This window comes from Meleagris gallopavo, chromosome 3 (assembly GCF_905368555.1).
Source record: "Meleagris gallopavo chromosome 3, MGAL_WU_HG_1.1, whole genome shotgun sequence".
NCBI lineage: Eukaryota > Metazoa > Chordata > Aves > Galliformes > Phasianidae > Meleagris > Meleagris gallopavo.
Window position 1 is genome coordinate 73,731,933 of NC_139406.1, and position 21,613 is coordinate 73,753,545.

At 41.6% G+C, this 21,613-nt stretch overlaps 1 protein-coding gene across 7 annotated transcripts in view; it reads right to left on the reverse strand.

The window, feature by feature from the left end:
• Nucleotides 1-21,613, reverse strand: part of RNF19A (ring finger protein 19A, RBR E3 ubiquitin protein ligase) — a 57,365-nt gene that overhangs the window by 25,117 nt on the left and 10,635 nt on the right. The window contains exon 1 of one of the 7 annotated variants that reach the window (XM_010709178.4): nt 17,850-18,002. The exons of 4 other annotated variants lie outside the window; for them this stretch is intronic. The gene's annotated coding sequence lies outside the window, so the exon portion shown is untranslated. Of the gene's footprint in view, nt 1-1,745; nt 1,884-17,849; nt 18,003-21,613 lie in introns of those variants that run through there. 2 more of the 7 variants (XM_003205214.5, XM_010709179.4) reach the window with 2 other exon arrangements.

Here is a 21,613-nt window from a genome sequence, read left to right on the forward strand (position 1 = left end):
AGTGTTTTCCCTCAAAAACTACAACAATTAGTGACATATTCGCCATTCAATGTTTACAAGATTATAAAGATATTTAATTTCAGTTTGCAGGTTTTTTCGGGATGCCTTTTAACTCTGATTTCTAATACAAGGTAAAATTAAGGAGTTTCATTATTTGGATTAAACTAATAAGATCGTTCAATCTAAGTTAACAGATTTGTATAAAAAAAAAAATCTCAAGCTTTGAGAAAGTTCCCAGATCTAGAGAAAAAAAACCCTGTGCTTACCAAACACTTACAGTGATGTATTACAGTATGCCAGGATATAAAATGCAAAGTCAAAGTGACCTAAATAATTCATTCACCTCACACTGAGCTGCATAAGACTATTTTAAGTGTATACTAATGTAAATTTTCCTTCATTGTGGTTTTCTCTTTTTCAGAAAGAGGGTACCAGAATAGCAAGCTTACATTTTACAAAACTGATCTGAGCAGAAAGTAACTGTGATCTTTCAGACACTTGTGCAGGAAGATACTTCCACATTCATGCCCCCCTCCACACACACACATGCTTCGCTTCAGACAGAGACCAGACCACTCCTTAAGTTACCAGAGCTCCTATTACCAGTAGACCTTTTTCAAAGTGCACATTACTTCATTATTTAGTTAATTAGGCTCTCACTTCTCTATATCTATGGCAGATTCACTGATGGATGCATGGAAGCCATTTCTCAGAAAAGAGACTCCCAGATTCACATTTGTTCAAAAGACAAGTTTGTCAAAATCTTTAGAAATGTCAAGACAAGTCTCAAAAGTTACATATCAACTTTAAACAAACAGAACCATTTCAGTAAAGTAAGTTCTGCTTTTAAGCACTGTTCCAGGCACTTCCCAACTCCACTTTCGTGTTTGCCGCAATTGGAGGCGCCAACAAGATGACGGCCACATCCCTCTCAGCACAGCACTGACGAGCAGAACAGGGGGCAGCCCTTATTTCTGCACTGCTGGGAAGGGAGAGCCTCTCAGAATAGAGGCTTGACACAAGCAAAGTGAGAAATCTCCCAGGAGGAAAAGGATTTGCTCTAACATGTGGAAATCATACGATCAAGGTTGCAAAAGATCTGCAAGATCATCCACTCCAACTATCCACCTACCACCAACATTTTCTCACTAAGCCATGTCTCTCAGTACAGCATCTAAACATTTCTTGAATACCTCCAGGGATGGTGACTCAGCCACCTCCTTGGGCAGCCCGTTCCAAAATTTCTTTAACACACAGTCAATTGGCTTTATAAATCTTCTAATGATTAGGACAGGCTTGGAAAAAAACCAACATTTTGTTAAAATTAAACGAAAGTATATTTATGAGACACTAAAAGCAGGCGGAAGGCCAGCACTGCTCCCAGGTGACACGCAGCATTTCTTTTCAGCTGTTAACCTACACCTCAGCTGGGTGATCACTGAAGCAGAACAAGAGCTCTGTTTGTAAATACCTTTCAACAAACATTAAAAAGAAACACTGTGGTTTCTCTTATCAACTTCAAGTCTAAAGCATTACTTCAAATCCCGAATCATACTATAAAAGAATTTTGGTTTACACAGCTACAATTATACATTACTTAATATGAATAGCACTTGTGCAGCAGAGATCTCCTAAAACCCTAAACGCTGCATGGTAATCATCGTCACCTCACAGTTTACTTTGATTACAGTTCATTTTTCTTTACAATCTCGTGTCAATTATATGGAAATGTTATTTTCACTTACAGAACAAAGCCACGATTGTTCCTAAGACAGTGAAGCACGCAGACAGCAGACCCACTTGGGCTCAGAGCCTGGGACAGTCCTTCTGACCAGCCACTCAAGTCAAGAGACTGACAGGGATTAAAATACACACAGTCCTGCAGAGCACCTGCTGCAGAATTGACAAAAGTTAACTGATACATCATGTTCTGCTTTAAAACTCACACTGGTACGTAGCACATGACCAACCAATCCTAACAGTGGAAAAGCCTTCAGTATTTAGACTTCTTCCTTAGAACTGACTGCGCAACACATCCCGTATCATATGTCTGTGACAGCTGCTGCTAGGAAAGGAAGTCCTGCAAGCTGCTCAGCTCACTCTGGAAGTCAGAATGACGCTCGCTGCCAGTGCCGACATGACCACTCCCTTACCCTTGTGGAGAGCAGTTACACAGAAGAACAAGTAGTTCATGGGCCTCCCCAAAGCCTGACTGTTTTGGGGCTCTGTGATGCTTTTTGATCACTGTCCTTTCAAACTCCAGAAAAACACTCCGCAATCAGGCACAAGCAGCTTAGAGGAGAAGCATCTTTTCCTCTACAATTCAGATGCCCACTAAAAGATTTCTTCTGCACAGATGCACATTATAAGCAAGGTCAGTCATGGTAATGCAGAGGTCTTCTAAGGGCCCACTACGTACAGTTGATGACAAATGCAATAGGATTCCTTAAATAATATATACTCTAATTTTCCAAACCAGCAGCATTACTTCTGGATCCGTCAAGCACAATGGCTGACAGAAACCAACAGCTCAGCAGTGAGACTTGGCTCTATTTATGAACCTCCCAGCCTACATCTGTAGCAGGGAAGACTAACAGGATCAATTTTTTCTTATCTACCTGAGCAGAGCAGCCTTAGCCCAACCATGCTCTCTTACTGTAATGACAAAAAGAAGCTGATCCTATGCACTATGGTGCTACTGTAAGCAAATGTACACCAAATTCAGCCAACTCAAACCAATCTTGGAAACCCTAGAGGGGAAAAGAAAAAAAAAAAAAAAAAAAAAAAAAGAGGGGAGAAAAACAAAACTTCACCAGAAGTATTTTATTGTTTTAACCATTAAAATCCTCATACAGACACAATGCTTTCTTGCATAGATGCTGGCAATTTTTTTAATTTGTGCTATGATGGGCATGTATTTTCACTTCCGTGGAGTGATTTGTTTATATATATAGACGCTGAAGTCATGCTCTAAAACATCTGGCTGGCAGGCAGTCTGGAAAGTGGAAGCAACACTGAGGGATTAAAAACTGCCCAAGCTGCCGACGCACCAAAAAGGGGTTTTAATCCAACTGCGTTAATGCTTTCATTTTAACTTGGTACTCATTCTGTCCATCAAGCCAGTAAGAAAGTTGGCCTGTGGGAGCAAATCCTTTTGAAAAAGGATGGACAAATGACTGTCTGCCATGCCTGGGACAACAACAAAAACAACAACAACAACCCAGAACAAACACCAAAATACCAGAAAACAATAGCAACAACAATGAAAAAAAACACAGAATTAAAAAAAAACCCTCAAAACCACTTAAAAACCAAACTCTCACCCTAAAAGAATATACTGTAAATTCTGCTTTTAAATTCTTAATCATCTTTAGGTGCAATCAACACAGAAGAGCTAGGGAACTTCATTTTAAATTCCTCCTTCTGAGAATGCTCATAAGGTATTAACAGACCCAGATACCTCCATCCATGCAGTGTTAAGAAAAATATAAATGAAACAAAAGAAATAATCAGCAACATCAAAATAATCCCCAATCACGTTTACTTTGCTCAGAACAAAAACTCAATGCTGGATTTTTTTTAAGCTCTGCATATAGTCCAAAGCAATTATTCCCCACTTTGGGTTTTGCTCTTTAAACTTCTACTGGGATTTACTTTCTGCCTTGGGATTTACTTCAGCTGCTTTTTATTCTAAATTACATACTGCAAAACAACTAGAATGAATACTCAGAGAAGTGAAACAGTAACAGAATGTTTAGTTCTGCAAGTATTACCAACACTGCAAGTGGAAACCATTGCAACACTTCTGAGAGCTTAGGTCATTTTTACACAAAAACTGCTTCAAAATGAAAATAACTCAGACTTCTGCAAACCTCCAGAATACATAGACGTAATTTCAGGCCTGTAATCATGCCTGCTCAGACAGCAATGGCCACACATCAAATTCTGAGACATTTTCGTTTTCAAGTAATCTTCAGAGCATGTCCTACTCTAAAAACAAAGTAACGCGTACCCCGCTGTAAGGCAGGACAAATATCACAGCAGCAGGATCTAAAACCAAGAGCAGGAGTTCCAGAGAAGCCTGGACAGCTTCTGCTCCGCATACCACACTGCAGAGATGGCAGCCAGGGTACAGAAGAGGTAACAGATCTCAGGTCCTGGCTCCAATTTAATATTCAATCTGGCAGCAGCAGACAGGAGTTTGTCTGGCACTGAAGCAAGGCATTAGTGAACAGCTGACCAACAGACAGCATCTTCCAGCACCCTTCTGAGTTGTCTCTGGCAGACCTAACACCTATTTTCAGGGTGGGGAAGAAAAAGAAAAAAAATACCATCTTGAAATATCTTTGCCTCAAAATAAGAAGCACTGGAAAGTATTCAGGCATGATTTCCAGCTCTCCAGTGCTATTTTACCCATTATTATTAGCAAAATGGATACACAGATAACATGTATAACATACTTAAAACTAACTTTAAAAGGAAATGAGGTTAAAGGTCTTGAACTCTCTCTGTGAGACCAAGCCAGGTGTGCTGCCTCACCATGGCATGGATCCGAACTGGGTCACAGATCCTGCAAGGCAGTGGGATAGCTCACCGCAACTTAAGATGCTGTGACTGAAGTGCACCTCAACTTGACAACAGCTTCTGCACATGGTTCCATCTGATCAAAGGCTCTGTAAAAAGCAATTATTCATTGTGATAAACATAATTCAGCAGGAGACTCAGAAATACAGGATACTCTACTATTAAATGTGGAGGGTGGTGGCCCTGCAGGTGGTTTGGAACTTGATGATCCTCGAGGTCCCTTCCAACCCGAGCCATTCTATGATACAATTCTATGAAGAACCTGGAGACCTGAATGAACAACCCATGGTAGCCATGCCAGCAACAGCAGGTCCACAGCAAAGGCAGGAACTATGACTTCTTAACTCTGCTGTGGTTGATGCCATAACACTGCAATCTGTCAGACAGCATCCCTGCACTAGCACAGCTAGCCACTTCACTCAAGAAGTGAAATCAGTGCACAAACTGGAGCTATGCACCCAATGCCACTGCTGCCTGGCATAGGGATTCACCAAGCCAGTACACAAACATTAGCTACAAAAGTCCTGTGTGGATGGATTTAGTCCAGTGACAACTCTAGTTAAACTGTGCCATCTTAAAAACAGACCAAGACCAAACCAGAACAAACAACTTAGAGAGACAAAAACAAAGACAGGGAAAGGTCCTCGCCAGGGAAACAAAAATAATCCCTCCTGCCAGGAACACTGCTTTGAGCTTCCAGACAGGAAACACTCCCTGCCTCCAGAAAAACCATTGGCGTCAGGAAGCGGTAGAAGTACCACGGAACTTATCGCACAGCCTAACCTAATGCAGGGAGAAATGGGAACAGCACCGAGGGACAGCAAAGACAAAACAGCCAGCCATAACACACACAGACCTCTGCTTACCAATAGATGAGGTAAAAAGTTCAACCTTACCATGTTATTTTGGGGACAAGTATGGAAAGGTTTCTTCCAGCCCCACCGAGATGAAATCAGTTAGAAAGAGATTGGACTGAAAAGATAGAGCCTGATCAGCACAGATGGAACAAGACAAGGGGAATGATCCAGAATTACAGACTCCACAGGCATTACAAATAGTGCAAATGCTAGTTCAAAAGCACAAAGGAAGAAAAAGCTGAATGGTGGCCATCAGAAGGACATCTGATGCTGCACCTATATTGGAAATACAGTACGTGCCAACAGGAGAAGCTATTCTGCCAGCACAGTTATACTACCTACAACATCACACACTATGCCAAAAAAACAGGCTGTGTCAGCATGCAGCAGGATTTAGCCTGGCTGATGCGAGTTTTTCCAAATATTTTTCCACTGACAGCAGAGCAGCGTAACCATAATGCAGACCCGGGGCTAAGCAGACTTCCTTTATGCAGAACTCCACTGCTTGAAACAGCTAGAAGTGTTAGTCGAAGGGCACCCACTCAGCTTCAAAGGCTCTTGTGAAACCTCCTTGGTCCTCAGTGCCTCATTAATGACCATTAAGGGAGAGCAACAAGGAGATGGTGAATCTCTGCAGCACTCCCACACAGCACAGGTCTGCATGCCAACAACGTCATGGCTCGTGCAGAGCTAATGCCACCAGCAGAAGTCCTAGCTTTCTGTAGCATCAGGAAATTGTATCATGCCGCTTAAACTAAAACACTCAAAGGCTGTGCTTAACACATTTAATATTAGGATATAAGGTCAGAAAAAATGTACAGGACCCTCTCATAATTTTCCTTCGATGGTAGAGGAGTGCAGCTGCAACATTCTGTGAGCAACATTCTGCTGGAAAGGAGAGTAAGGGTGGGTCATGGCATACCTGCACTGCTCTGTTCACACCATGATTCCTAGAATTAGCAAGCTACATACCTATGGCCCAGCCCCACTTCTGAAAGACAGTTTCCTGTCTCTATGTTTCTGAGGGGGTTCACCCCCAACTCCCCCCCCCCTACATGCAGCCTCACACCTTCCTTCCAGCAGCTCTGTCAGCACAACCGCTTGGCTGTTACCTTCCTCTTCACACAGCACCATCCTAAAGAGCTTTTCCCCAGCAGTTGTGGAAGCATCACTGGACAGGTCCCTTTGCGTGACACAGCACCCATTTCAAACAATTACAAGTAATAAAAAAAAAAAAAAAATGAAGCAAGCACAATACAATTCCTAGAAAAACTGCTGTGTTTATTTTCTCCGTTACTGAAAACGGCTTCAACGCTAATTATAACTTCCAACTGTGCTATTTCAGGTTCTGAGGTAAAGGCAGGCTTTGTGGTTTTCAAACAGTAATGCTGGTTCATGTCTTCAACTCAGTATGGTATTTAGTAAGCCTTAAAAACAAAACAAAATCTGAAGTCAGATTTAAAAGCTTCCTAGATCACAGAAACAACTGATCTGGTGAACCGAATTAGTGCAGAACACGCTGCCTCGGGCCAAGACTGCTAGTTAACCTGAACTTGAGCTGAAGTCCTCATGTGTCAGGATGAATTTTTCTTGAAAAGACAAAGTAAACTGTTTGTAAAAGCTCCAACAGCTCTTGTTTATTTATTTATTTATTTATTTTTATATCAGCTGCAGTCCTCCTGCTCAGTTGGAGTTTGTCACACTGACACCCCGTCCTGCTCTGATCGCCTCACGCACAGCTCTCCTAAACTGCCTGCAACCAGACACATCTCAGACAAAACAAGTAGCTCACGCTGAACCTAACACACAGGCTTTGGTATTATTTCTATGCCAGATATACTTGTTTAACCGGCAGTAACAAAGCCAGTCCTCTGCTTATCTTGAAAATAAAATACTGCTTTCTCTGGAAGATCATGAACCCACAGAGTGCCTTTAAGCCCCCGCCTTCTTCCTACTTCCAAGTTAATCATTGTGAATTTCAAATTACAGATGTTTTTTCTTGCTTAAAAACCTCTAGTTTAGTTTTAACATTGGGAGAAACCCTCAAGCAACGCACTTAGTTTGCTCCTGAAAAACATCCTCTCTCTGAACACCAGAGAGCTGTTAAAACCAAACCCAGCTAAGTAACTGAAAGCAGCATCCTGCACACCAACTGTGTCAGGCACAAATATTTATAAAATAACCTGAGATGCCTGTAATAAATGGGGAAATTCAGTCGACAGGTACATTTTCTACACACAGAAGACAGAGTGCAGATCAGGCTACAACTGGCACTCACATTGATTTATCCCCCCTGCAAACTGCTTCGGTTCCAACAAGCCATCGCCCACGACGAACGAGGTGACTGAATGTGCGCAATGCAAAACCTCGCCCCAGCTCTGCTGACGTCAGCCCTTCCTCGCCAGCAGATGCTCTGGCAGGCGTTACACACACAGCATGACAGGGACTTCACGCAGATTCCCGTCTGCAGACAAATGCAGCAGAGCAGGAAGAGCGGGAGGACAGATTCTGATTGTCAGACGGAGGCTCGGCCACACGGAGCCTCCCAGTGCAGCTGATTTATTTGCTAGGATACAGGTAAACTGCGCACCAGGCAGAGCCAAGAGGAGGACAGAGCAGTGTAGGCAAGTGCTGAGAAGGTGGTAGAGCAGTGGCACATCCCTATCCTCGCACCAACCATGGACACAGCGAGGCCCCACCAGCACACCCCATCAACCAGCCATGCAGCCTGCCCTGGGCAGGAGGGGGACAGGACAACCTTTGTCTTCTCATCTATCTCCAAACACAAAGCAGATGCCTCAAGAAAGAAACAGATATCTGAATTATTCTGAGAGTCAAATCCAACAGCCGGAACACACCACAGCTCCCTTATGATGGAGGGAGGGCTTCCTGAAGCAGCTGGCAGATGCTGCTGTCCCGATGGTGGTCACAGAACACTCTGTGCTGGCTGCTTGGGGAACACACAGCAACCCTGTAAGATCTCAGATCTGAACTCAAACACCTCCTCTATTCCCTCAGCATTTTACAGCTACCAGGGGTCACCCCTGCTCCAGTCCAACACCAGAAATGTTTTTAATTTCTCCTTCAAAGGTATGCACTGGCTCCAAACGAGCTGTGTGCAGACACCAAGGCACGCTCACCAAAAGCTGATATGCCAGGTCTATAGGTGAAAAGGCACCCAGCCACCCCTTAAGGACTCACAAGTCATCCTCCCACACAACTCCCAGCTGCCCACACGCATTTACAGTAAACAGCCCCTTCCTCTGCTGCCAGCACTTCTGCCTGAGGTGGTGCCACATCAACCTGGGAAATCCCAACAGAAGGCTGCAACAGCCGACACAGATTTAAAATGCGATTTTTACAAACCTGCACGCAAGCAACATTCAAGGATAGCAACATTTCACTTCACAGCTCCTGGGAGAAAAATGAGCGCCTAACAGAGAAACCAGACAAACCAGAGAGAATGTAGACATTCAAATGAAAACCAAACCCAAAGAGCTTCAAGTTTCACATTCACAATGGGCAAAGTTTAACTTCCAGATAACCCAGTGACATTATCAAACAGCACCCACCGTTATCAGGAGTTCTCTAAGAGCCTCCAATTCCAACACGGTGGACTGTGATCTGGACAAACCTGTGATTGTGTTCACCATCTCCCAGCAAGACCAGATCAATGACCAAAAAGACCAGTGCACTGGGAAACTATGCCAGAGGTTTTTAACAAATTCCAGTTAGCGCAGCAGGAGCCCTTCCCCTCAGCTGCAAGGAGTTCTGCACAGGTATGAACTCAGGCTCTGATCCCAAGCCAGCCCTTCCCACTGTCTGTTGAAACAAATTCAACAAATGTGGTGTAAATTTTGGAGGTGGACAGCAGGGAAACAGCCAGAGAAAACAAATTATACAAATGAACCGAGTTTCAAGAATGGAGTATTACCATCAGCTTGATTCTTCAGGCAGCACAGAGCTGCCTCCAGCAAAGGTGAAACATCTGTGCAAGAGATTCATTTTCCCCAGGCCTGCTCTGAAATGCAGGAGGAGACTTCCATGGAATGAGTAAGTATCCTTGATAGCTGTTCTGCATTCAGCCTAAAACGTGCTTCTCTAACCTCGCTACGCTGCGAGATGCATGCGGTTTCCTTGCTACAGCATGAGACCAAAATGAATCATGTGCTGTAACTGCGCCAGTACAGAGAATAACACGGTTGCTGTTACTGAAAACTGGAAGTCCTCTGCAAAAACTCCACTTGCACATCTGTTTCCACTGTACAAAGCAAGGATTAATTCATTTTTCAGCGAGTCTGAAACTCAGTAATCTCACCTAAGAAATGAGGCCTACAAAATGCACAAAAGTTCTAACAGTTTAGAAGTGAGATATTCTAATCATAATGCAACGTAAGTTATTAAAGTACTAATTCTTATGACCTAATACTTATTTAGAAGTTTCAGGTCTGCTGACTGAAAGTGTTTAAACACGGAACTGAAGGGAGATAAATGATTCCTTACCATTTAGAATTGCACACAGCAATAGATTGGCTCTGCTGCAAACTTTTGGCCTGAAGAATCCTCTGGCAGATCACCTCATAGCTACCACAGCAGTATTACTGTGAGAGCTGTGCAATGGAATTTAAGCATGCACAAAGCCAAGACAAATTCAAAAGTATTAAAATAGGTGGAGAATATGAATAATAAAAGACACACAAACTAGAATAATGATGTTACAAACCAACTCCGCTATCAGTCACAAGACCACCTCCAAAAAGAACTGTTCTGTCTCACATCACAGGACTCCCATTATTTACTCATACTAAGTAAGCTTTAACTCAAACTGAAACATACACAGAGCGAAGCCTTTTTACATAACTGGTCAGGCTGACGTTCCATGCTAAGAAGATAGCAGCTACATTCAGAAAGATATGACTGTTTAAGTATACGCTTTCATGTAATCGGAGTAGTTTGTATCTGCCCACACTTCCCCATTAGAGCTTACAGCTGCTTCAGCTCTGTTTGTGGCTTTTCAACAGAACAGAAACACGTGCCAGCAACAACCAGCAAGTTTCTAAGATTTAACTGCCTGGATACAATCTGGCTCCCTCCCATTTAACACCCTCCAAGAGTCACCTACTCACCTCCAGAAACACAATCCATGAGAGCTCTGCTGCTGACACATAGGAGGGCAGAAAGAAAAGAAAGAAGAAATATGAAATGGGCGGAGTGAAAGATACACTACCAGTGAAGTCGTAATTCTGCATAACAGGCACATTGGTTGAAATACTGTTTACTCACCCATCTCACCTCACCAATGATACTGCAGCACACAAATGACCGGGAGGAGGAAATGGGACCAATTATTCTCAAGACAGTAGGAAAAAAAAATGTGAAAGTTTTTAAAAGTTGCCTTTTTCTCCATTATATATGCAATTATTTTAGACCAGGCTGAGAGACTTAAGCAGCATTTTCTACTTCTTCCTCACACCTGGCTCAATAACAAAGAAGTAAATTAATGCACAACTGTGGATCAAGTCTGTTTTTCAGCAGCACAACACCTATACCTCCCACCTTATCCTCCTGCCTTACCAGCAGCTTTTCCAATTTGCTTTAATTTGTCTAGTATATCTATCCTAGAACATCAAGAGGAAACCTTTTCCATTCAGATTCCATTATTTCCCATAAGGTGTTTAACTGTGCTACAGAAGAGCCTGACACAGCCATGCCCTATGTGGCAGCACAGGAAGGCCATCATTATCACATCACAAGTGATGTAAGAAAGAATCTTAAAGTTTTTCTACCCTCCAGAATGCCCTCGTCCTTACAAATACATTACCTGCTTCTGACACAGTGCCATCTCACACACTGCGAAGATGTGCACACAAAGCTGCACAAAATTGTTAAGGAGATGCTCAACATCACACACGTGAGTACTCAAAAATTCAAGGTAGAGCAATGAAAGTGATCCATAAACATAATATCCACCATCCCTTGTCCATCCACTGGTTGTGTCACAGATGCACTGCAGCACAATACAAGCGCTGGACCAATCTCGGCTCGTATAAAGGCTGGAGACGAGTATCCGATGCTTGCTCCACTTCTGGGTCATCCCCACTGCCAGGACTGCTTGAGGCAGATGTGTGCACTAATTGAGGCCAGCTGCTTCCTACACCAGCAGCTGGCTGCTTCCTGCAAGGACATGGTACAGTCACAAAACCATGTGCACCAACTCTGGTAGGAGAGGCTGGAAGACCACCATTGTTAGGATGTATTCAGTGCTCTAACAGCCATCTGCCAGACCTTAGGGAGAAGGGCACCAAGGCTGACAGAAGTGTCCTAACTTCTGGGTCTGGCTGCTGAGCTGCCCAAAGGATCGCACAGGCAGACTGATCTTTCTGGAGCTGGCCTCACTCCATGGATGCCTCATTCTTCATCTTCTTAACAAATGAGGCCCCATACCTTACATGTTGTACGTCTTTTTGGTTTACAACAACGTTATACAACACTGAATTCACAAATACCATACAAGTCTGTAAGATATTTTTAACCTAACTAATGGCTTTAAAAATATTAAAACAAAGTCTTTGGAGCGCTCTTGTGAAATCTTCATAGTAATTTTTGCAACAGAAAACTATTTCTCCTAATTTGCAAACCGAGAAACAGATACTAAGGCCAAAATTGCCATCTGAAAAAAGACACTGCAGGATGCTCAAGCTGTAGGGCTGCTTTGTGTCCTCATTGAACAATATACAATCAAAGATTCTGCTAAGCACTGGCAGTAGTAGCTATTTGCAAAACTGCTCCTTAATGTCTAGAGACAGGTACAAAGAAAAACAAACACTCAGAAGACTACAGGGGCCTTGCCCAAAACACCATGTATACACTCTACAAGTGAGGCTACCACAGACTTCTCGTCCTACCATTTTCTACCTTAAGTTTATCCCCAGCAATCTTCAAAAAAGGGAGCTGTTTTCTATAAATATTTAAAAGTCAGCAATACCTTTTTCTGTGGCTAGAGCATAAAAATGTTCTCTTATATTCATTTTATACAATTTAGTAATGCGCAAACACTAAAAAAGAAGACTTAACTGGCATTAGCTAGAATTAGCTTCTCTTTGAGACTTCCATCCCCATATCACATTTGATTAATACTGGCCAATGAGTTTCTAAAGACAAAAACAAATCTCTAAGAATATCTTCCCTGAAAAGGACTACAGTATGCTGCAGCATTGCTCATACTAGGGGCCATGGGGAAGAGAACACAGGGAACCATGACATAAATCCATGCTCCCACAGAAACCAGCACCAGCTGGTAGCTTAGAGGGCTATCCAGGGCTAAGCCTCACTGAGCCTTGCCAGCCCTCCTCCTCCAGCAACCAAACCCACACAAGGCTGGGCTGGTCCAGATGTTGGTCAGGACAACTTAGCAGGGTTTAAAGACAATACCTGTGAGCAAATCTTCCCTCCAGTCCATTTTCTTCTGTTGAAAAAGGCCAGTTGTACGTGAGACATTTAGAAATTTAGGTGCCATACCAACCACTCAAAAGAAAATGCTCAAAACAATTTCCTAAAAATCTGCTGATGGAATTAAGACAGAGGCTTCTTTTTAGAAAGAGATAGCCACGTCTGCTCCAGAACACAGACTGTATCACTTCAGCAGAGCAGCTGCAAGGGATTATATTCTTAAGCATTAAGAACCTCAGAAACAACATTTGGGCACTTACTTTTTTTGTTTGTATCCAGGTTGAGCCACAAAAAAAAGATTTCAGATAAATTATTTTTTCACTGAAATCAAATAAAAAAATCTGAAAGCCTGCCCTTGCAAAGTGAAATATTAACCAAACTTCATCACAGGAAATACTGATAGTCACAAATATTGTATACACAGAGCTATAACCTCCTAAAAAGACGAACTCTTTGTTGCTTATCTCATGGCAGCAGCCCTAGTCAAAAAGACAACCTACCAAGACAACTTCCATTACGGTATGCACTTTGCACACATGTAGGTATGGTTTTCCCTGTGCAGTTTACAGAACACAAAGCATTAAGAGAACAGAACATCACACCTCCTATGCAGACTGGGGCTGATGTACCGTGCCTTGCTCAACTCCCACAGAGGCAGAGGGGACCATACCATATCTCAGTTAGTCTGGAGGTCATACCCACTGCCAGCCTCTTCCTCTAAGCACTGAGCATTAGAACCATATAATCATTAAGGTTGGAAAAGATCACTACGATAATCTAGTCCAACTGTCAAACCATCACCACCACACCCACAAAACCACATCCCTCAGTGCCACACCTACATGTCTCTTGAACACCTCCAGAGATGGTGACTCCACCACATCCCTGGGCAGCACATCCCAGTACTTGGCCACCTTTTATGAGAATAAACTCTTCCTAATATCCAATCTGACTTTTTCCTGGCACAACTTGAGGCCATCACCTCTCACCTTAAACCCACAGCAAGTTTTCAATGTGTTCTCAACTGCCTGAACTCTAGATATGCAGCACACCAGTTCTCTCTCTCATCACCATGGCCATCTTTAAAAACATTTATAAATCCCATTACTGTTTGGAGCAGAAATAAAGCATGTTTTTTCCTTCCTCAAACTTATCCCCATAGTCTCTTTCAAATACCCACATACCACACCAGTACTTTATGTAATAATACTAAATATATATATGTAATAATACTAATAATACAAAAGTATTATGCTTTTATTTATTAATCAACTGCTAATTTTTCAATATAATGTTTTTCATGCATCTGACATTGCTGAAGAGAGAACTCTGATGTTTTCCTTTGCTCAGCAGAAGGCCAAGGTCTGGCAGCCTGGGGGGGGAGGAAGAGGGGTATTCCAAGCCATCCGAGAGCACGCCTATCCCACCCTTTGAGAAGCCACACATCGAGGAAGACAAATAGTTGATGACAAAGTGCAAGGGCAATTCTGAAGTACCTAACACTTCAGTACCAGCTTCATAGAATGTAACAGAAAACTGCAGATACTTCTGGACAGAAGTTATCTTCAGTTAAGCATCTGATATAACCCTACCTACACAGAAATGTTCACTATGGAAAGTATTTAGAAGAGTGAAGGCCTTGCTTTTGCTTCTCCTTGGAGAAGTAGTCTTCTTTAACCAAGAAAGGAAACCACATACATGACAAAGCCTTCTACATTATCCAACTAATACAAGTTTGAAAAAGGTTTAAATACTAGACTGCTGTAATCCCAAATTTAATTAAAAAGCCATTTCAGCAATTACTTCATTTGATTATGTTTTCTAAAAGAAACTGCAAACTTCCATCTGTCTGCTAATTCATGAATTTGTGAATTAGAACATAAACTACAGCATCATGAAAAATACTCTGTCTAAAGTGTCTTTATCTTTCCCAGGCATTTTCTTGGAAGGAATGGGATTTAGCTTTCATGTATGATATACTCTTTCACTATATCTTTAATATATATTGCATTTTTTAAAAAAATCTATTTAATTCAAGCATTACAAATCTTTTAACAGAATTTTAATACATACCAGGTATCAGTAACCATGAAAAAAGTCCACTGTCATTTGAATACCCATCTGCTGTCCTGACTCCCATCACACTACACAGAACACTGGATTCCACCAGGACAGCGTCTGCAGAGCACACCGGGCTCCTCAGTGGAGATGAAGGGTGCAGGAAATCCCCCATTGTGCCCATGCCATAAGCCTAAACTCCCGTAAGACTACTTTCAAGCACAAAACTAAGCTAACCTCCCTGCCAGTATGATCTAGCATCTTCTGATCATTAACCTTCTGTATTATTATTCATATAAATATCAAATCTCACTGCTGTGAAACCTCAACAGCTTCTATGGTAATGAGCCCAGAAGTCTAATGAAATACGGCTTGAAAAAAACACTGACTTTGAAGGAGTAATTTAATTTTATTCCAATCTTACTAACTCCTTGTTCCTACATAATTAAAAAAAAAACAAAAAAAACAAGCCATCATGACTTGCAACTTACTCCCCCCCTCACCCATATCTGAGCAGAACTGCCACCTATAGACACTGGAACCTTGGGGCAGCCAGGGAAGGAAACACATGACCAGGGACCAACAGGGAAGAACTGCATCAACCTCCGCACCACTTACAGCCATACACAATCACTTGTCATACAGTGAATTACATATTTCCTAGGTTTACAGACAAACAGTTGAAGGATACTTGTTTCTGCTTTTGTCAGTACATTAGCAGAAAAACAGGAAATGAATCAGACTGAAATAATAAACCTTGAAAAGAAACACGATTCAGTTTTTTGGTCTTACACAAGAAGAACTTTTTTTATTTTAAATGATAGAAACTTAGACAATTTGATCTGTTGTATGATCATTTTAATAGATTGTACCAGAGCAGTAGAAAACAAATGAGAGTTTCTTCCTTTGCTATGGCACAGGACAAATATCTTTGAGTTTCTGCTGTATCACAGTTTCAGGTAGATACCGAACAAATGAAATTTAAGCGGTCCCTATGTAAGCACACAGACTGAGAGAACATTAGCCAAGATAAGAGAAGACAGGTGGGCTGCCAAATGAGCCTCGGTGCCAAAACACAGTGAGCCCTCATTTACTCCCCAGCTCAGCCACACAGCAGGCTGTATTTGAAACAGCTCTAGGCCTCTGTTTTATAGACTTGCAGTTGATGCTGCATTTACATTCCTCTAGAACTTCCACTATTTGTTCCAAATGTAGTCAGCTTTCCCCTGGATAAAGTCTCACCATTGCCTAACAGGTTAAGACATTAAGACTTGGCTCTTCACAAGTTACTGCTCCAAAAGCCTTCATGTCATTTGAATGTATTATATTTAAATGAAGTATCACAATAAAAAGCCTAAGATGTTGAGGCTGCTCTCCTCACATCACAAGGAGAATAAGCATGATTAATCTGATCATAATGCAGCATCAAGAATCAAATCTATTTCCATATCAGCAGCTAGAATAATTATTTTTATCCTTTGAAATATTTGATGAATCCATATTTACTGTTCATAATATTCTAACATACAAATAAATGTTATTTAAGAATGTAAATGTTATTGAAGGAACTCGCGAGTAACAGAACAAAACTCAGGTAGCACTGTGCTCTGCATACAGACTGTACCAGCCAAGGACTTCAATGACTGAGGAACCCAATAGACAGCAATAACAGACACCTAAATGGCAGCAGCACCAAGCACTGCCATTCCCTATCACAGTGATCTAAATCACAAAGGAGGCTTTACAACTGCAGCCAAGATACTATGGTATTTTTTTTTCTTTTACATATAGATTAACAAGTTTTTGGTTTATTTTAGTTCAAGAAAATTTTACTATCACTTCTTGCTACAAAGACAGTTCCATCAAAAGAATAAAGCAGATTTTGATCTTCCTGAGTTAAATTATTCTGTTTAAATCATAAAGCTGCATCTGTTCAATATAAAACAGAATTAAGACAACAAGGGTTGCAAAAGCAGGAAAAGATGTAACTCTGCCTACAGAACATCTTAATACTGCTACATTCACTGGAAAGAAACAAACCTACTAAACTCAGGCATCAGTTGAGTTCTCGGGAGCTTAAATTAAAAAGGAAAGGTGAAAAGGGGGCATGATTGGCAAGACCAATATTACTCCTATGATATAGCCTTTCTACAACTAGTTCTGGGAGGAAAGCAAGGGTTTTCACTTCTGCATAAGCAAAATGTGCAGTTTTTACTGTCACTCCTATCTCAATTTCAAGCTATCCAAGACTTCTGGCAAAATCTGTTTTTCCCCTAAGCCCAAAGGATAGCTGAACTCTTCAAGAAGAGGCCAGAAGTTCCCATCTTCTGGGTCCTCTCTTAGACATACAAGGCTCCATTCCTCTACTTGCTTTTTTTTGCCCTTCACGCTGTAATGACTGTTCCCCAATATCTTCATCTCATTCTTCTACTAATTTCTGTTTCCCAATGACTAACCAGTCGATTCAGGAATGAATGACAACAGCAACAAACATTAACTTCAAGTTCTGAAATTACTTCCCAGTGCTATCACAAAATCCTCTCTTCCCTGAGGACCATTTATTCCAACCTCTCTGTCTCTTAAATAAGAGAAGGAGGAAAGACAAAAAGCAGAGATACCAAATATAGAAAAAGCCTTTCCACATAAAGAAAAAGCAAAAATGGTAACAGCAGTCAGAAGCCAGGTTATTTCAACACAGGATGTCACAGGACATTGACAGCTAATTGCACAGTACAATACAGAGGAAGAACAGAGCCAGGCCAGAACCCCAACTACATCACAGTGTGATCACTTGAATTTCAACTTTGGACTAACCTACTTTTCCTCATGACAACCAGAAGTAGCCCACAAGGAGAAAAATAAAACTGTGTCCAGCCCAGGTATGGCTTTTGTGCTACTTACAAGTCTTTCAGCATGCTGAAATAGTATTTTCCTCTTTAGTCAAGCATCACTAGACTGGTGGTGAAATCCCCCCAGAGCAGGCTGGATGGCTTCAGCTGAAGCTGACACTTGTTAGAGCGATTCCATCCCAGACTTCCAAGCTTTCACAGACACCTGCAGGGGTCGGAAGGGAAAGAGCCTGCTCAGCTAGAGCATTCCTCCTGCCTTTGTTTGAAAGGTGGAAGGGAAATCCACCTTCTTGTCACGCACACGATAGACTGGCTGCGCGCGCACATACATGCGCGCACACACACACACACACACACCAGGATACAGTAGGGGTATTCTGGTACTCTTCACATTATTAAGAACATTATGACAGCACTCATTACCCAGCTAAGCACAGGCACACCCGTGACCACGCTTCAGCACGCAGGCAAGTTCCCTTTGTGTTCCTTTACAGCACAGGGTGAAATAACTCCCTGCTGTCCCCACAACTTCCTCTGGTTACATGAATATCTGAAATAGCCCAAAGCGAGAACTGTTTTTTTTATTTTTTATTTTTTTTTTAAATCAAAGTCACTGAACTAAAGAAAAATACCTAATATTGTAATAGCAGTCCAATTATCCAAAATTATTAGCTTTGCTCTAAATCTTCTATTTCCTCATTATTTTGCATGCCTCAGAAATACATTAACTAACTACAAACTGCACTTAGCTATCCTATCAGGGTAGGAAGCCCTACAAAGGAATCTGGACAAGCTGAATCACTGGGCTGAGACCAATGGGATGAAGTTCTACAAGATCAAGTGTAAGGTCATGCACTTTGGCCACAACAACCCCAGGTAACGCTACAGGATCAGGGTAGAATGGCTGGAAGACTGTGTAGTAGAAAGAGACCAGGGGGTGTTGGCTGATGCTCAGCTGAACATGAGTCAGCAGCGTGCCCAGGTGGCCATGAAAGCCAATGGCATCCTGGCTTGTATCAGAAATAGCTTTGCCAGCAGGAACAGGGAGGTGATCATCCCCCTGTAGTCAGCACTGGTGGGGCCACACCTTGAGTACTGTGTTCAGTTTTGGGTCCCTCACTACAAGAAACACATTAAAGGCCTGGGGCATGTTCAGAGACGGGCGATGAAGCTGTGAGGGCTCTGGAGCACAAGTCTTGTGGGGAGCAAATGAAGGAACTGGGATTCTTCGGCCTGGAGAAGACAAGGCTCAGGGGAGACCTTATTGCTCTCTACAGCTGCCTGAGAGGAGGTTGTGGTGAGGTGCGGATCGGCCTCTTCTCCCATGTAACTAGTGATAAGACTAGAGGGAATGGCCTCAAGTTGCTTCAGAGGAGATTCAGGTTGGACACCAGGAAAAATTTCTTCTCCAAAAGAGTGGTCAGAAGGTGGAATGGGCTGCCTAGGGAGATGGTGGAGTCATTGTCCCTGGAAGGGTTCAAAAAACATTCAGGTGTTGTACTGGGGGACATGGCTTAGTGGGGAAATATTGGTGGTAGGTGGACAACTGGACTGGATGATCTCAGAGGCCTTTTCCAACCTTCGTGATTCTATAACTGGCTAGAAGGAAAGTTTTTAACTTGATGGTCTAGATGTCAGATGCTCCAGTAATGTAAAGCTTCACCTTTTTAAAAAATGAGCATTTGTACACAGTTTTGTATGAGGAACACGAGCTCCCTCAAATCTAGAACAAGTTTGTTAAGAGTTAATTGCAGGCTTACAGTTACAATTTTATGCCGCATGAAAATAATGTTTGTGTTTTCCTTTTCTAACACATACTCTTTTTGAAGATTTAACATTTAATAACACACCCTGATTAAAGCAAAAGGAAATCAGATCACATCCTGACCTAGAGAGAGCATTTTTATATAAAACACAGGCCTTGTAGTCATATCTAATTCATACCAGGTCTGGCTTGCCAAGAACAATAAAATAATTTGCTTATCGTGAACTCAGAAAATGCTTCTCTCAACAAAAAGTAGAAGCTGTGAAGTAGAGCTGAACTGGTACCAATCTTAGAAATTGTGTTCCGAGACTGATGTATGCAATGTATTACGGAGCATAACATTAGAATAGCACACCTTAATAAAAAGTTCTGGTAACAGACCAAAGGAAAAAAAAAGTTTAGTTTTTGAAAACACTAAATATATACTTATGAAGACTGCAGAAATATACACACAGTGCACTCCAAGAATGTGGGTGGGTAGGCAGAAAGGGGTCCTTACAAGTCAGAGTTGCAAAAGAAACTGTCTGCCACTGAAATCTAAAAACATGTTCAGGAGCACTGAGTATTTCAGAGATGAAGGATAATGAAAACAAATGGGTGTCCAAAGCTTACAAACAGTTGATCTTTGTGTATGCATAAGCTTATCTGAAGAACAGATATCCACATGCATCCTGATTTAACAGCCTCTGTCAGTAAGAACTATTATGTTTTAATTAGATTCCTTAAGTAACATCCCAGTTAAGAAAAATGTGAGAACAGATGCTGTCTAGTCTATTTTCGGAATACTCTAGGTAAGGACTCACTGAAGAAAAGATGCTGTCCTACAGTGTTAGTGTAGAACACTTCAGCTCTATAGTCTATTCTCAACAAGGGAACTTACCTTCAGAGAGCTTTTTATTAAAAAAAATACAACACAGTAAGGATATGCAACAGAGAAAAATCTGTTTCCTATAAAATTCCTATAAAAGACCCATGATGAAAAATTCCCACAGATTTATACACATGGGCAAGGACCAAAACAAGGTAAGTTACATTTCAGTTTTATTCATTTGAGAAAGGAAAGTGAAGTTATTCTGCTTTTGAAGGAAGCTCTTTGAAGTCAAGAGCTTCACTGTTTATCTGCAACCATTTATTTCCTCCTACAGTTCCAAAGAAAATAGCTACACAAATGCATTAAAGGAAGCAGGTGTATAATTTCATTTAAAAGCTATTTAAGTTTGTTACACATAAATCTTGTGTCGGTACAGGAGAACATACCCTTCAATACTTGTCTTTCTACATTACAAAAGGAAAATAACCTCAGAGTTTTCCAGAGAACAACTGCTGGCTCTATAATCTAAAATAGAGAGTAAAACGGCCACAGCACCAGGAAAACTAACATCACTTGAAGTTATTCAGAATTTTCTTCATACATCTCTATCACCACAATTAAATGGTAAAATACTTAGGGACAAGACAGTTAAAAAAATCCAAACTACGCAAGACTGCAGCTACAGAATTCTAATGCAGCACACCGTTTGTTTCCACTGCTCCCTCAGTTTGGGTTCAGAGTTATTTGTTGTCTTATAAATCAGTTATCATTTCAGGTACAGTAATATCAGGACTAATTAAGCCATATGCAACTTCAAGAAAGGTATGTCTGCAGGGAAAAAAAAAAAAAAAACATTTCAAAATGCTACTGATATGCAGAGCTAGGCAGGTTGCATCTGATATTTTAATAGAGTTTTCCCCAGTGATGCACTGAGCAACTTCATCTATACAGGCACACAGCAGGTATGTTCTACAGGCAAATACACATTAAGTTTTCTCCCAAAATGTTAAGATGTTGCATACTAAAGGGTATGTACCTCTTCCAAGGTCCATAGCAAGAGACTCTGCTACAGGGGGCTGTAGCTCCAGTAAGATTCTCTGTGCCATTTGAGTCCTACAAAGAAAGCCCCTGCTGAACTAGCCTAAAAGCTTTAAACTAGCACAGGCAGCTGTCCTCTGCCTCTCCTGTGGGTTAACCTACAGCAGACATACTGAACAGATTCACTTCAGAGCAGAATTAG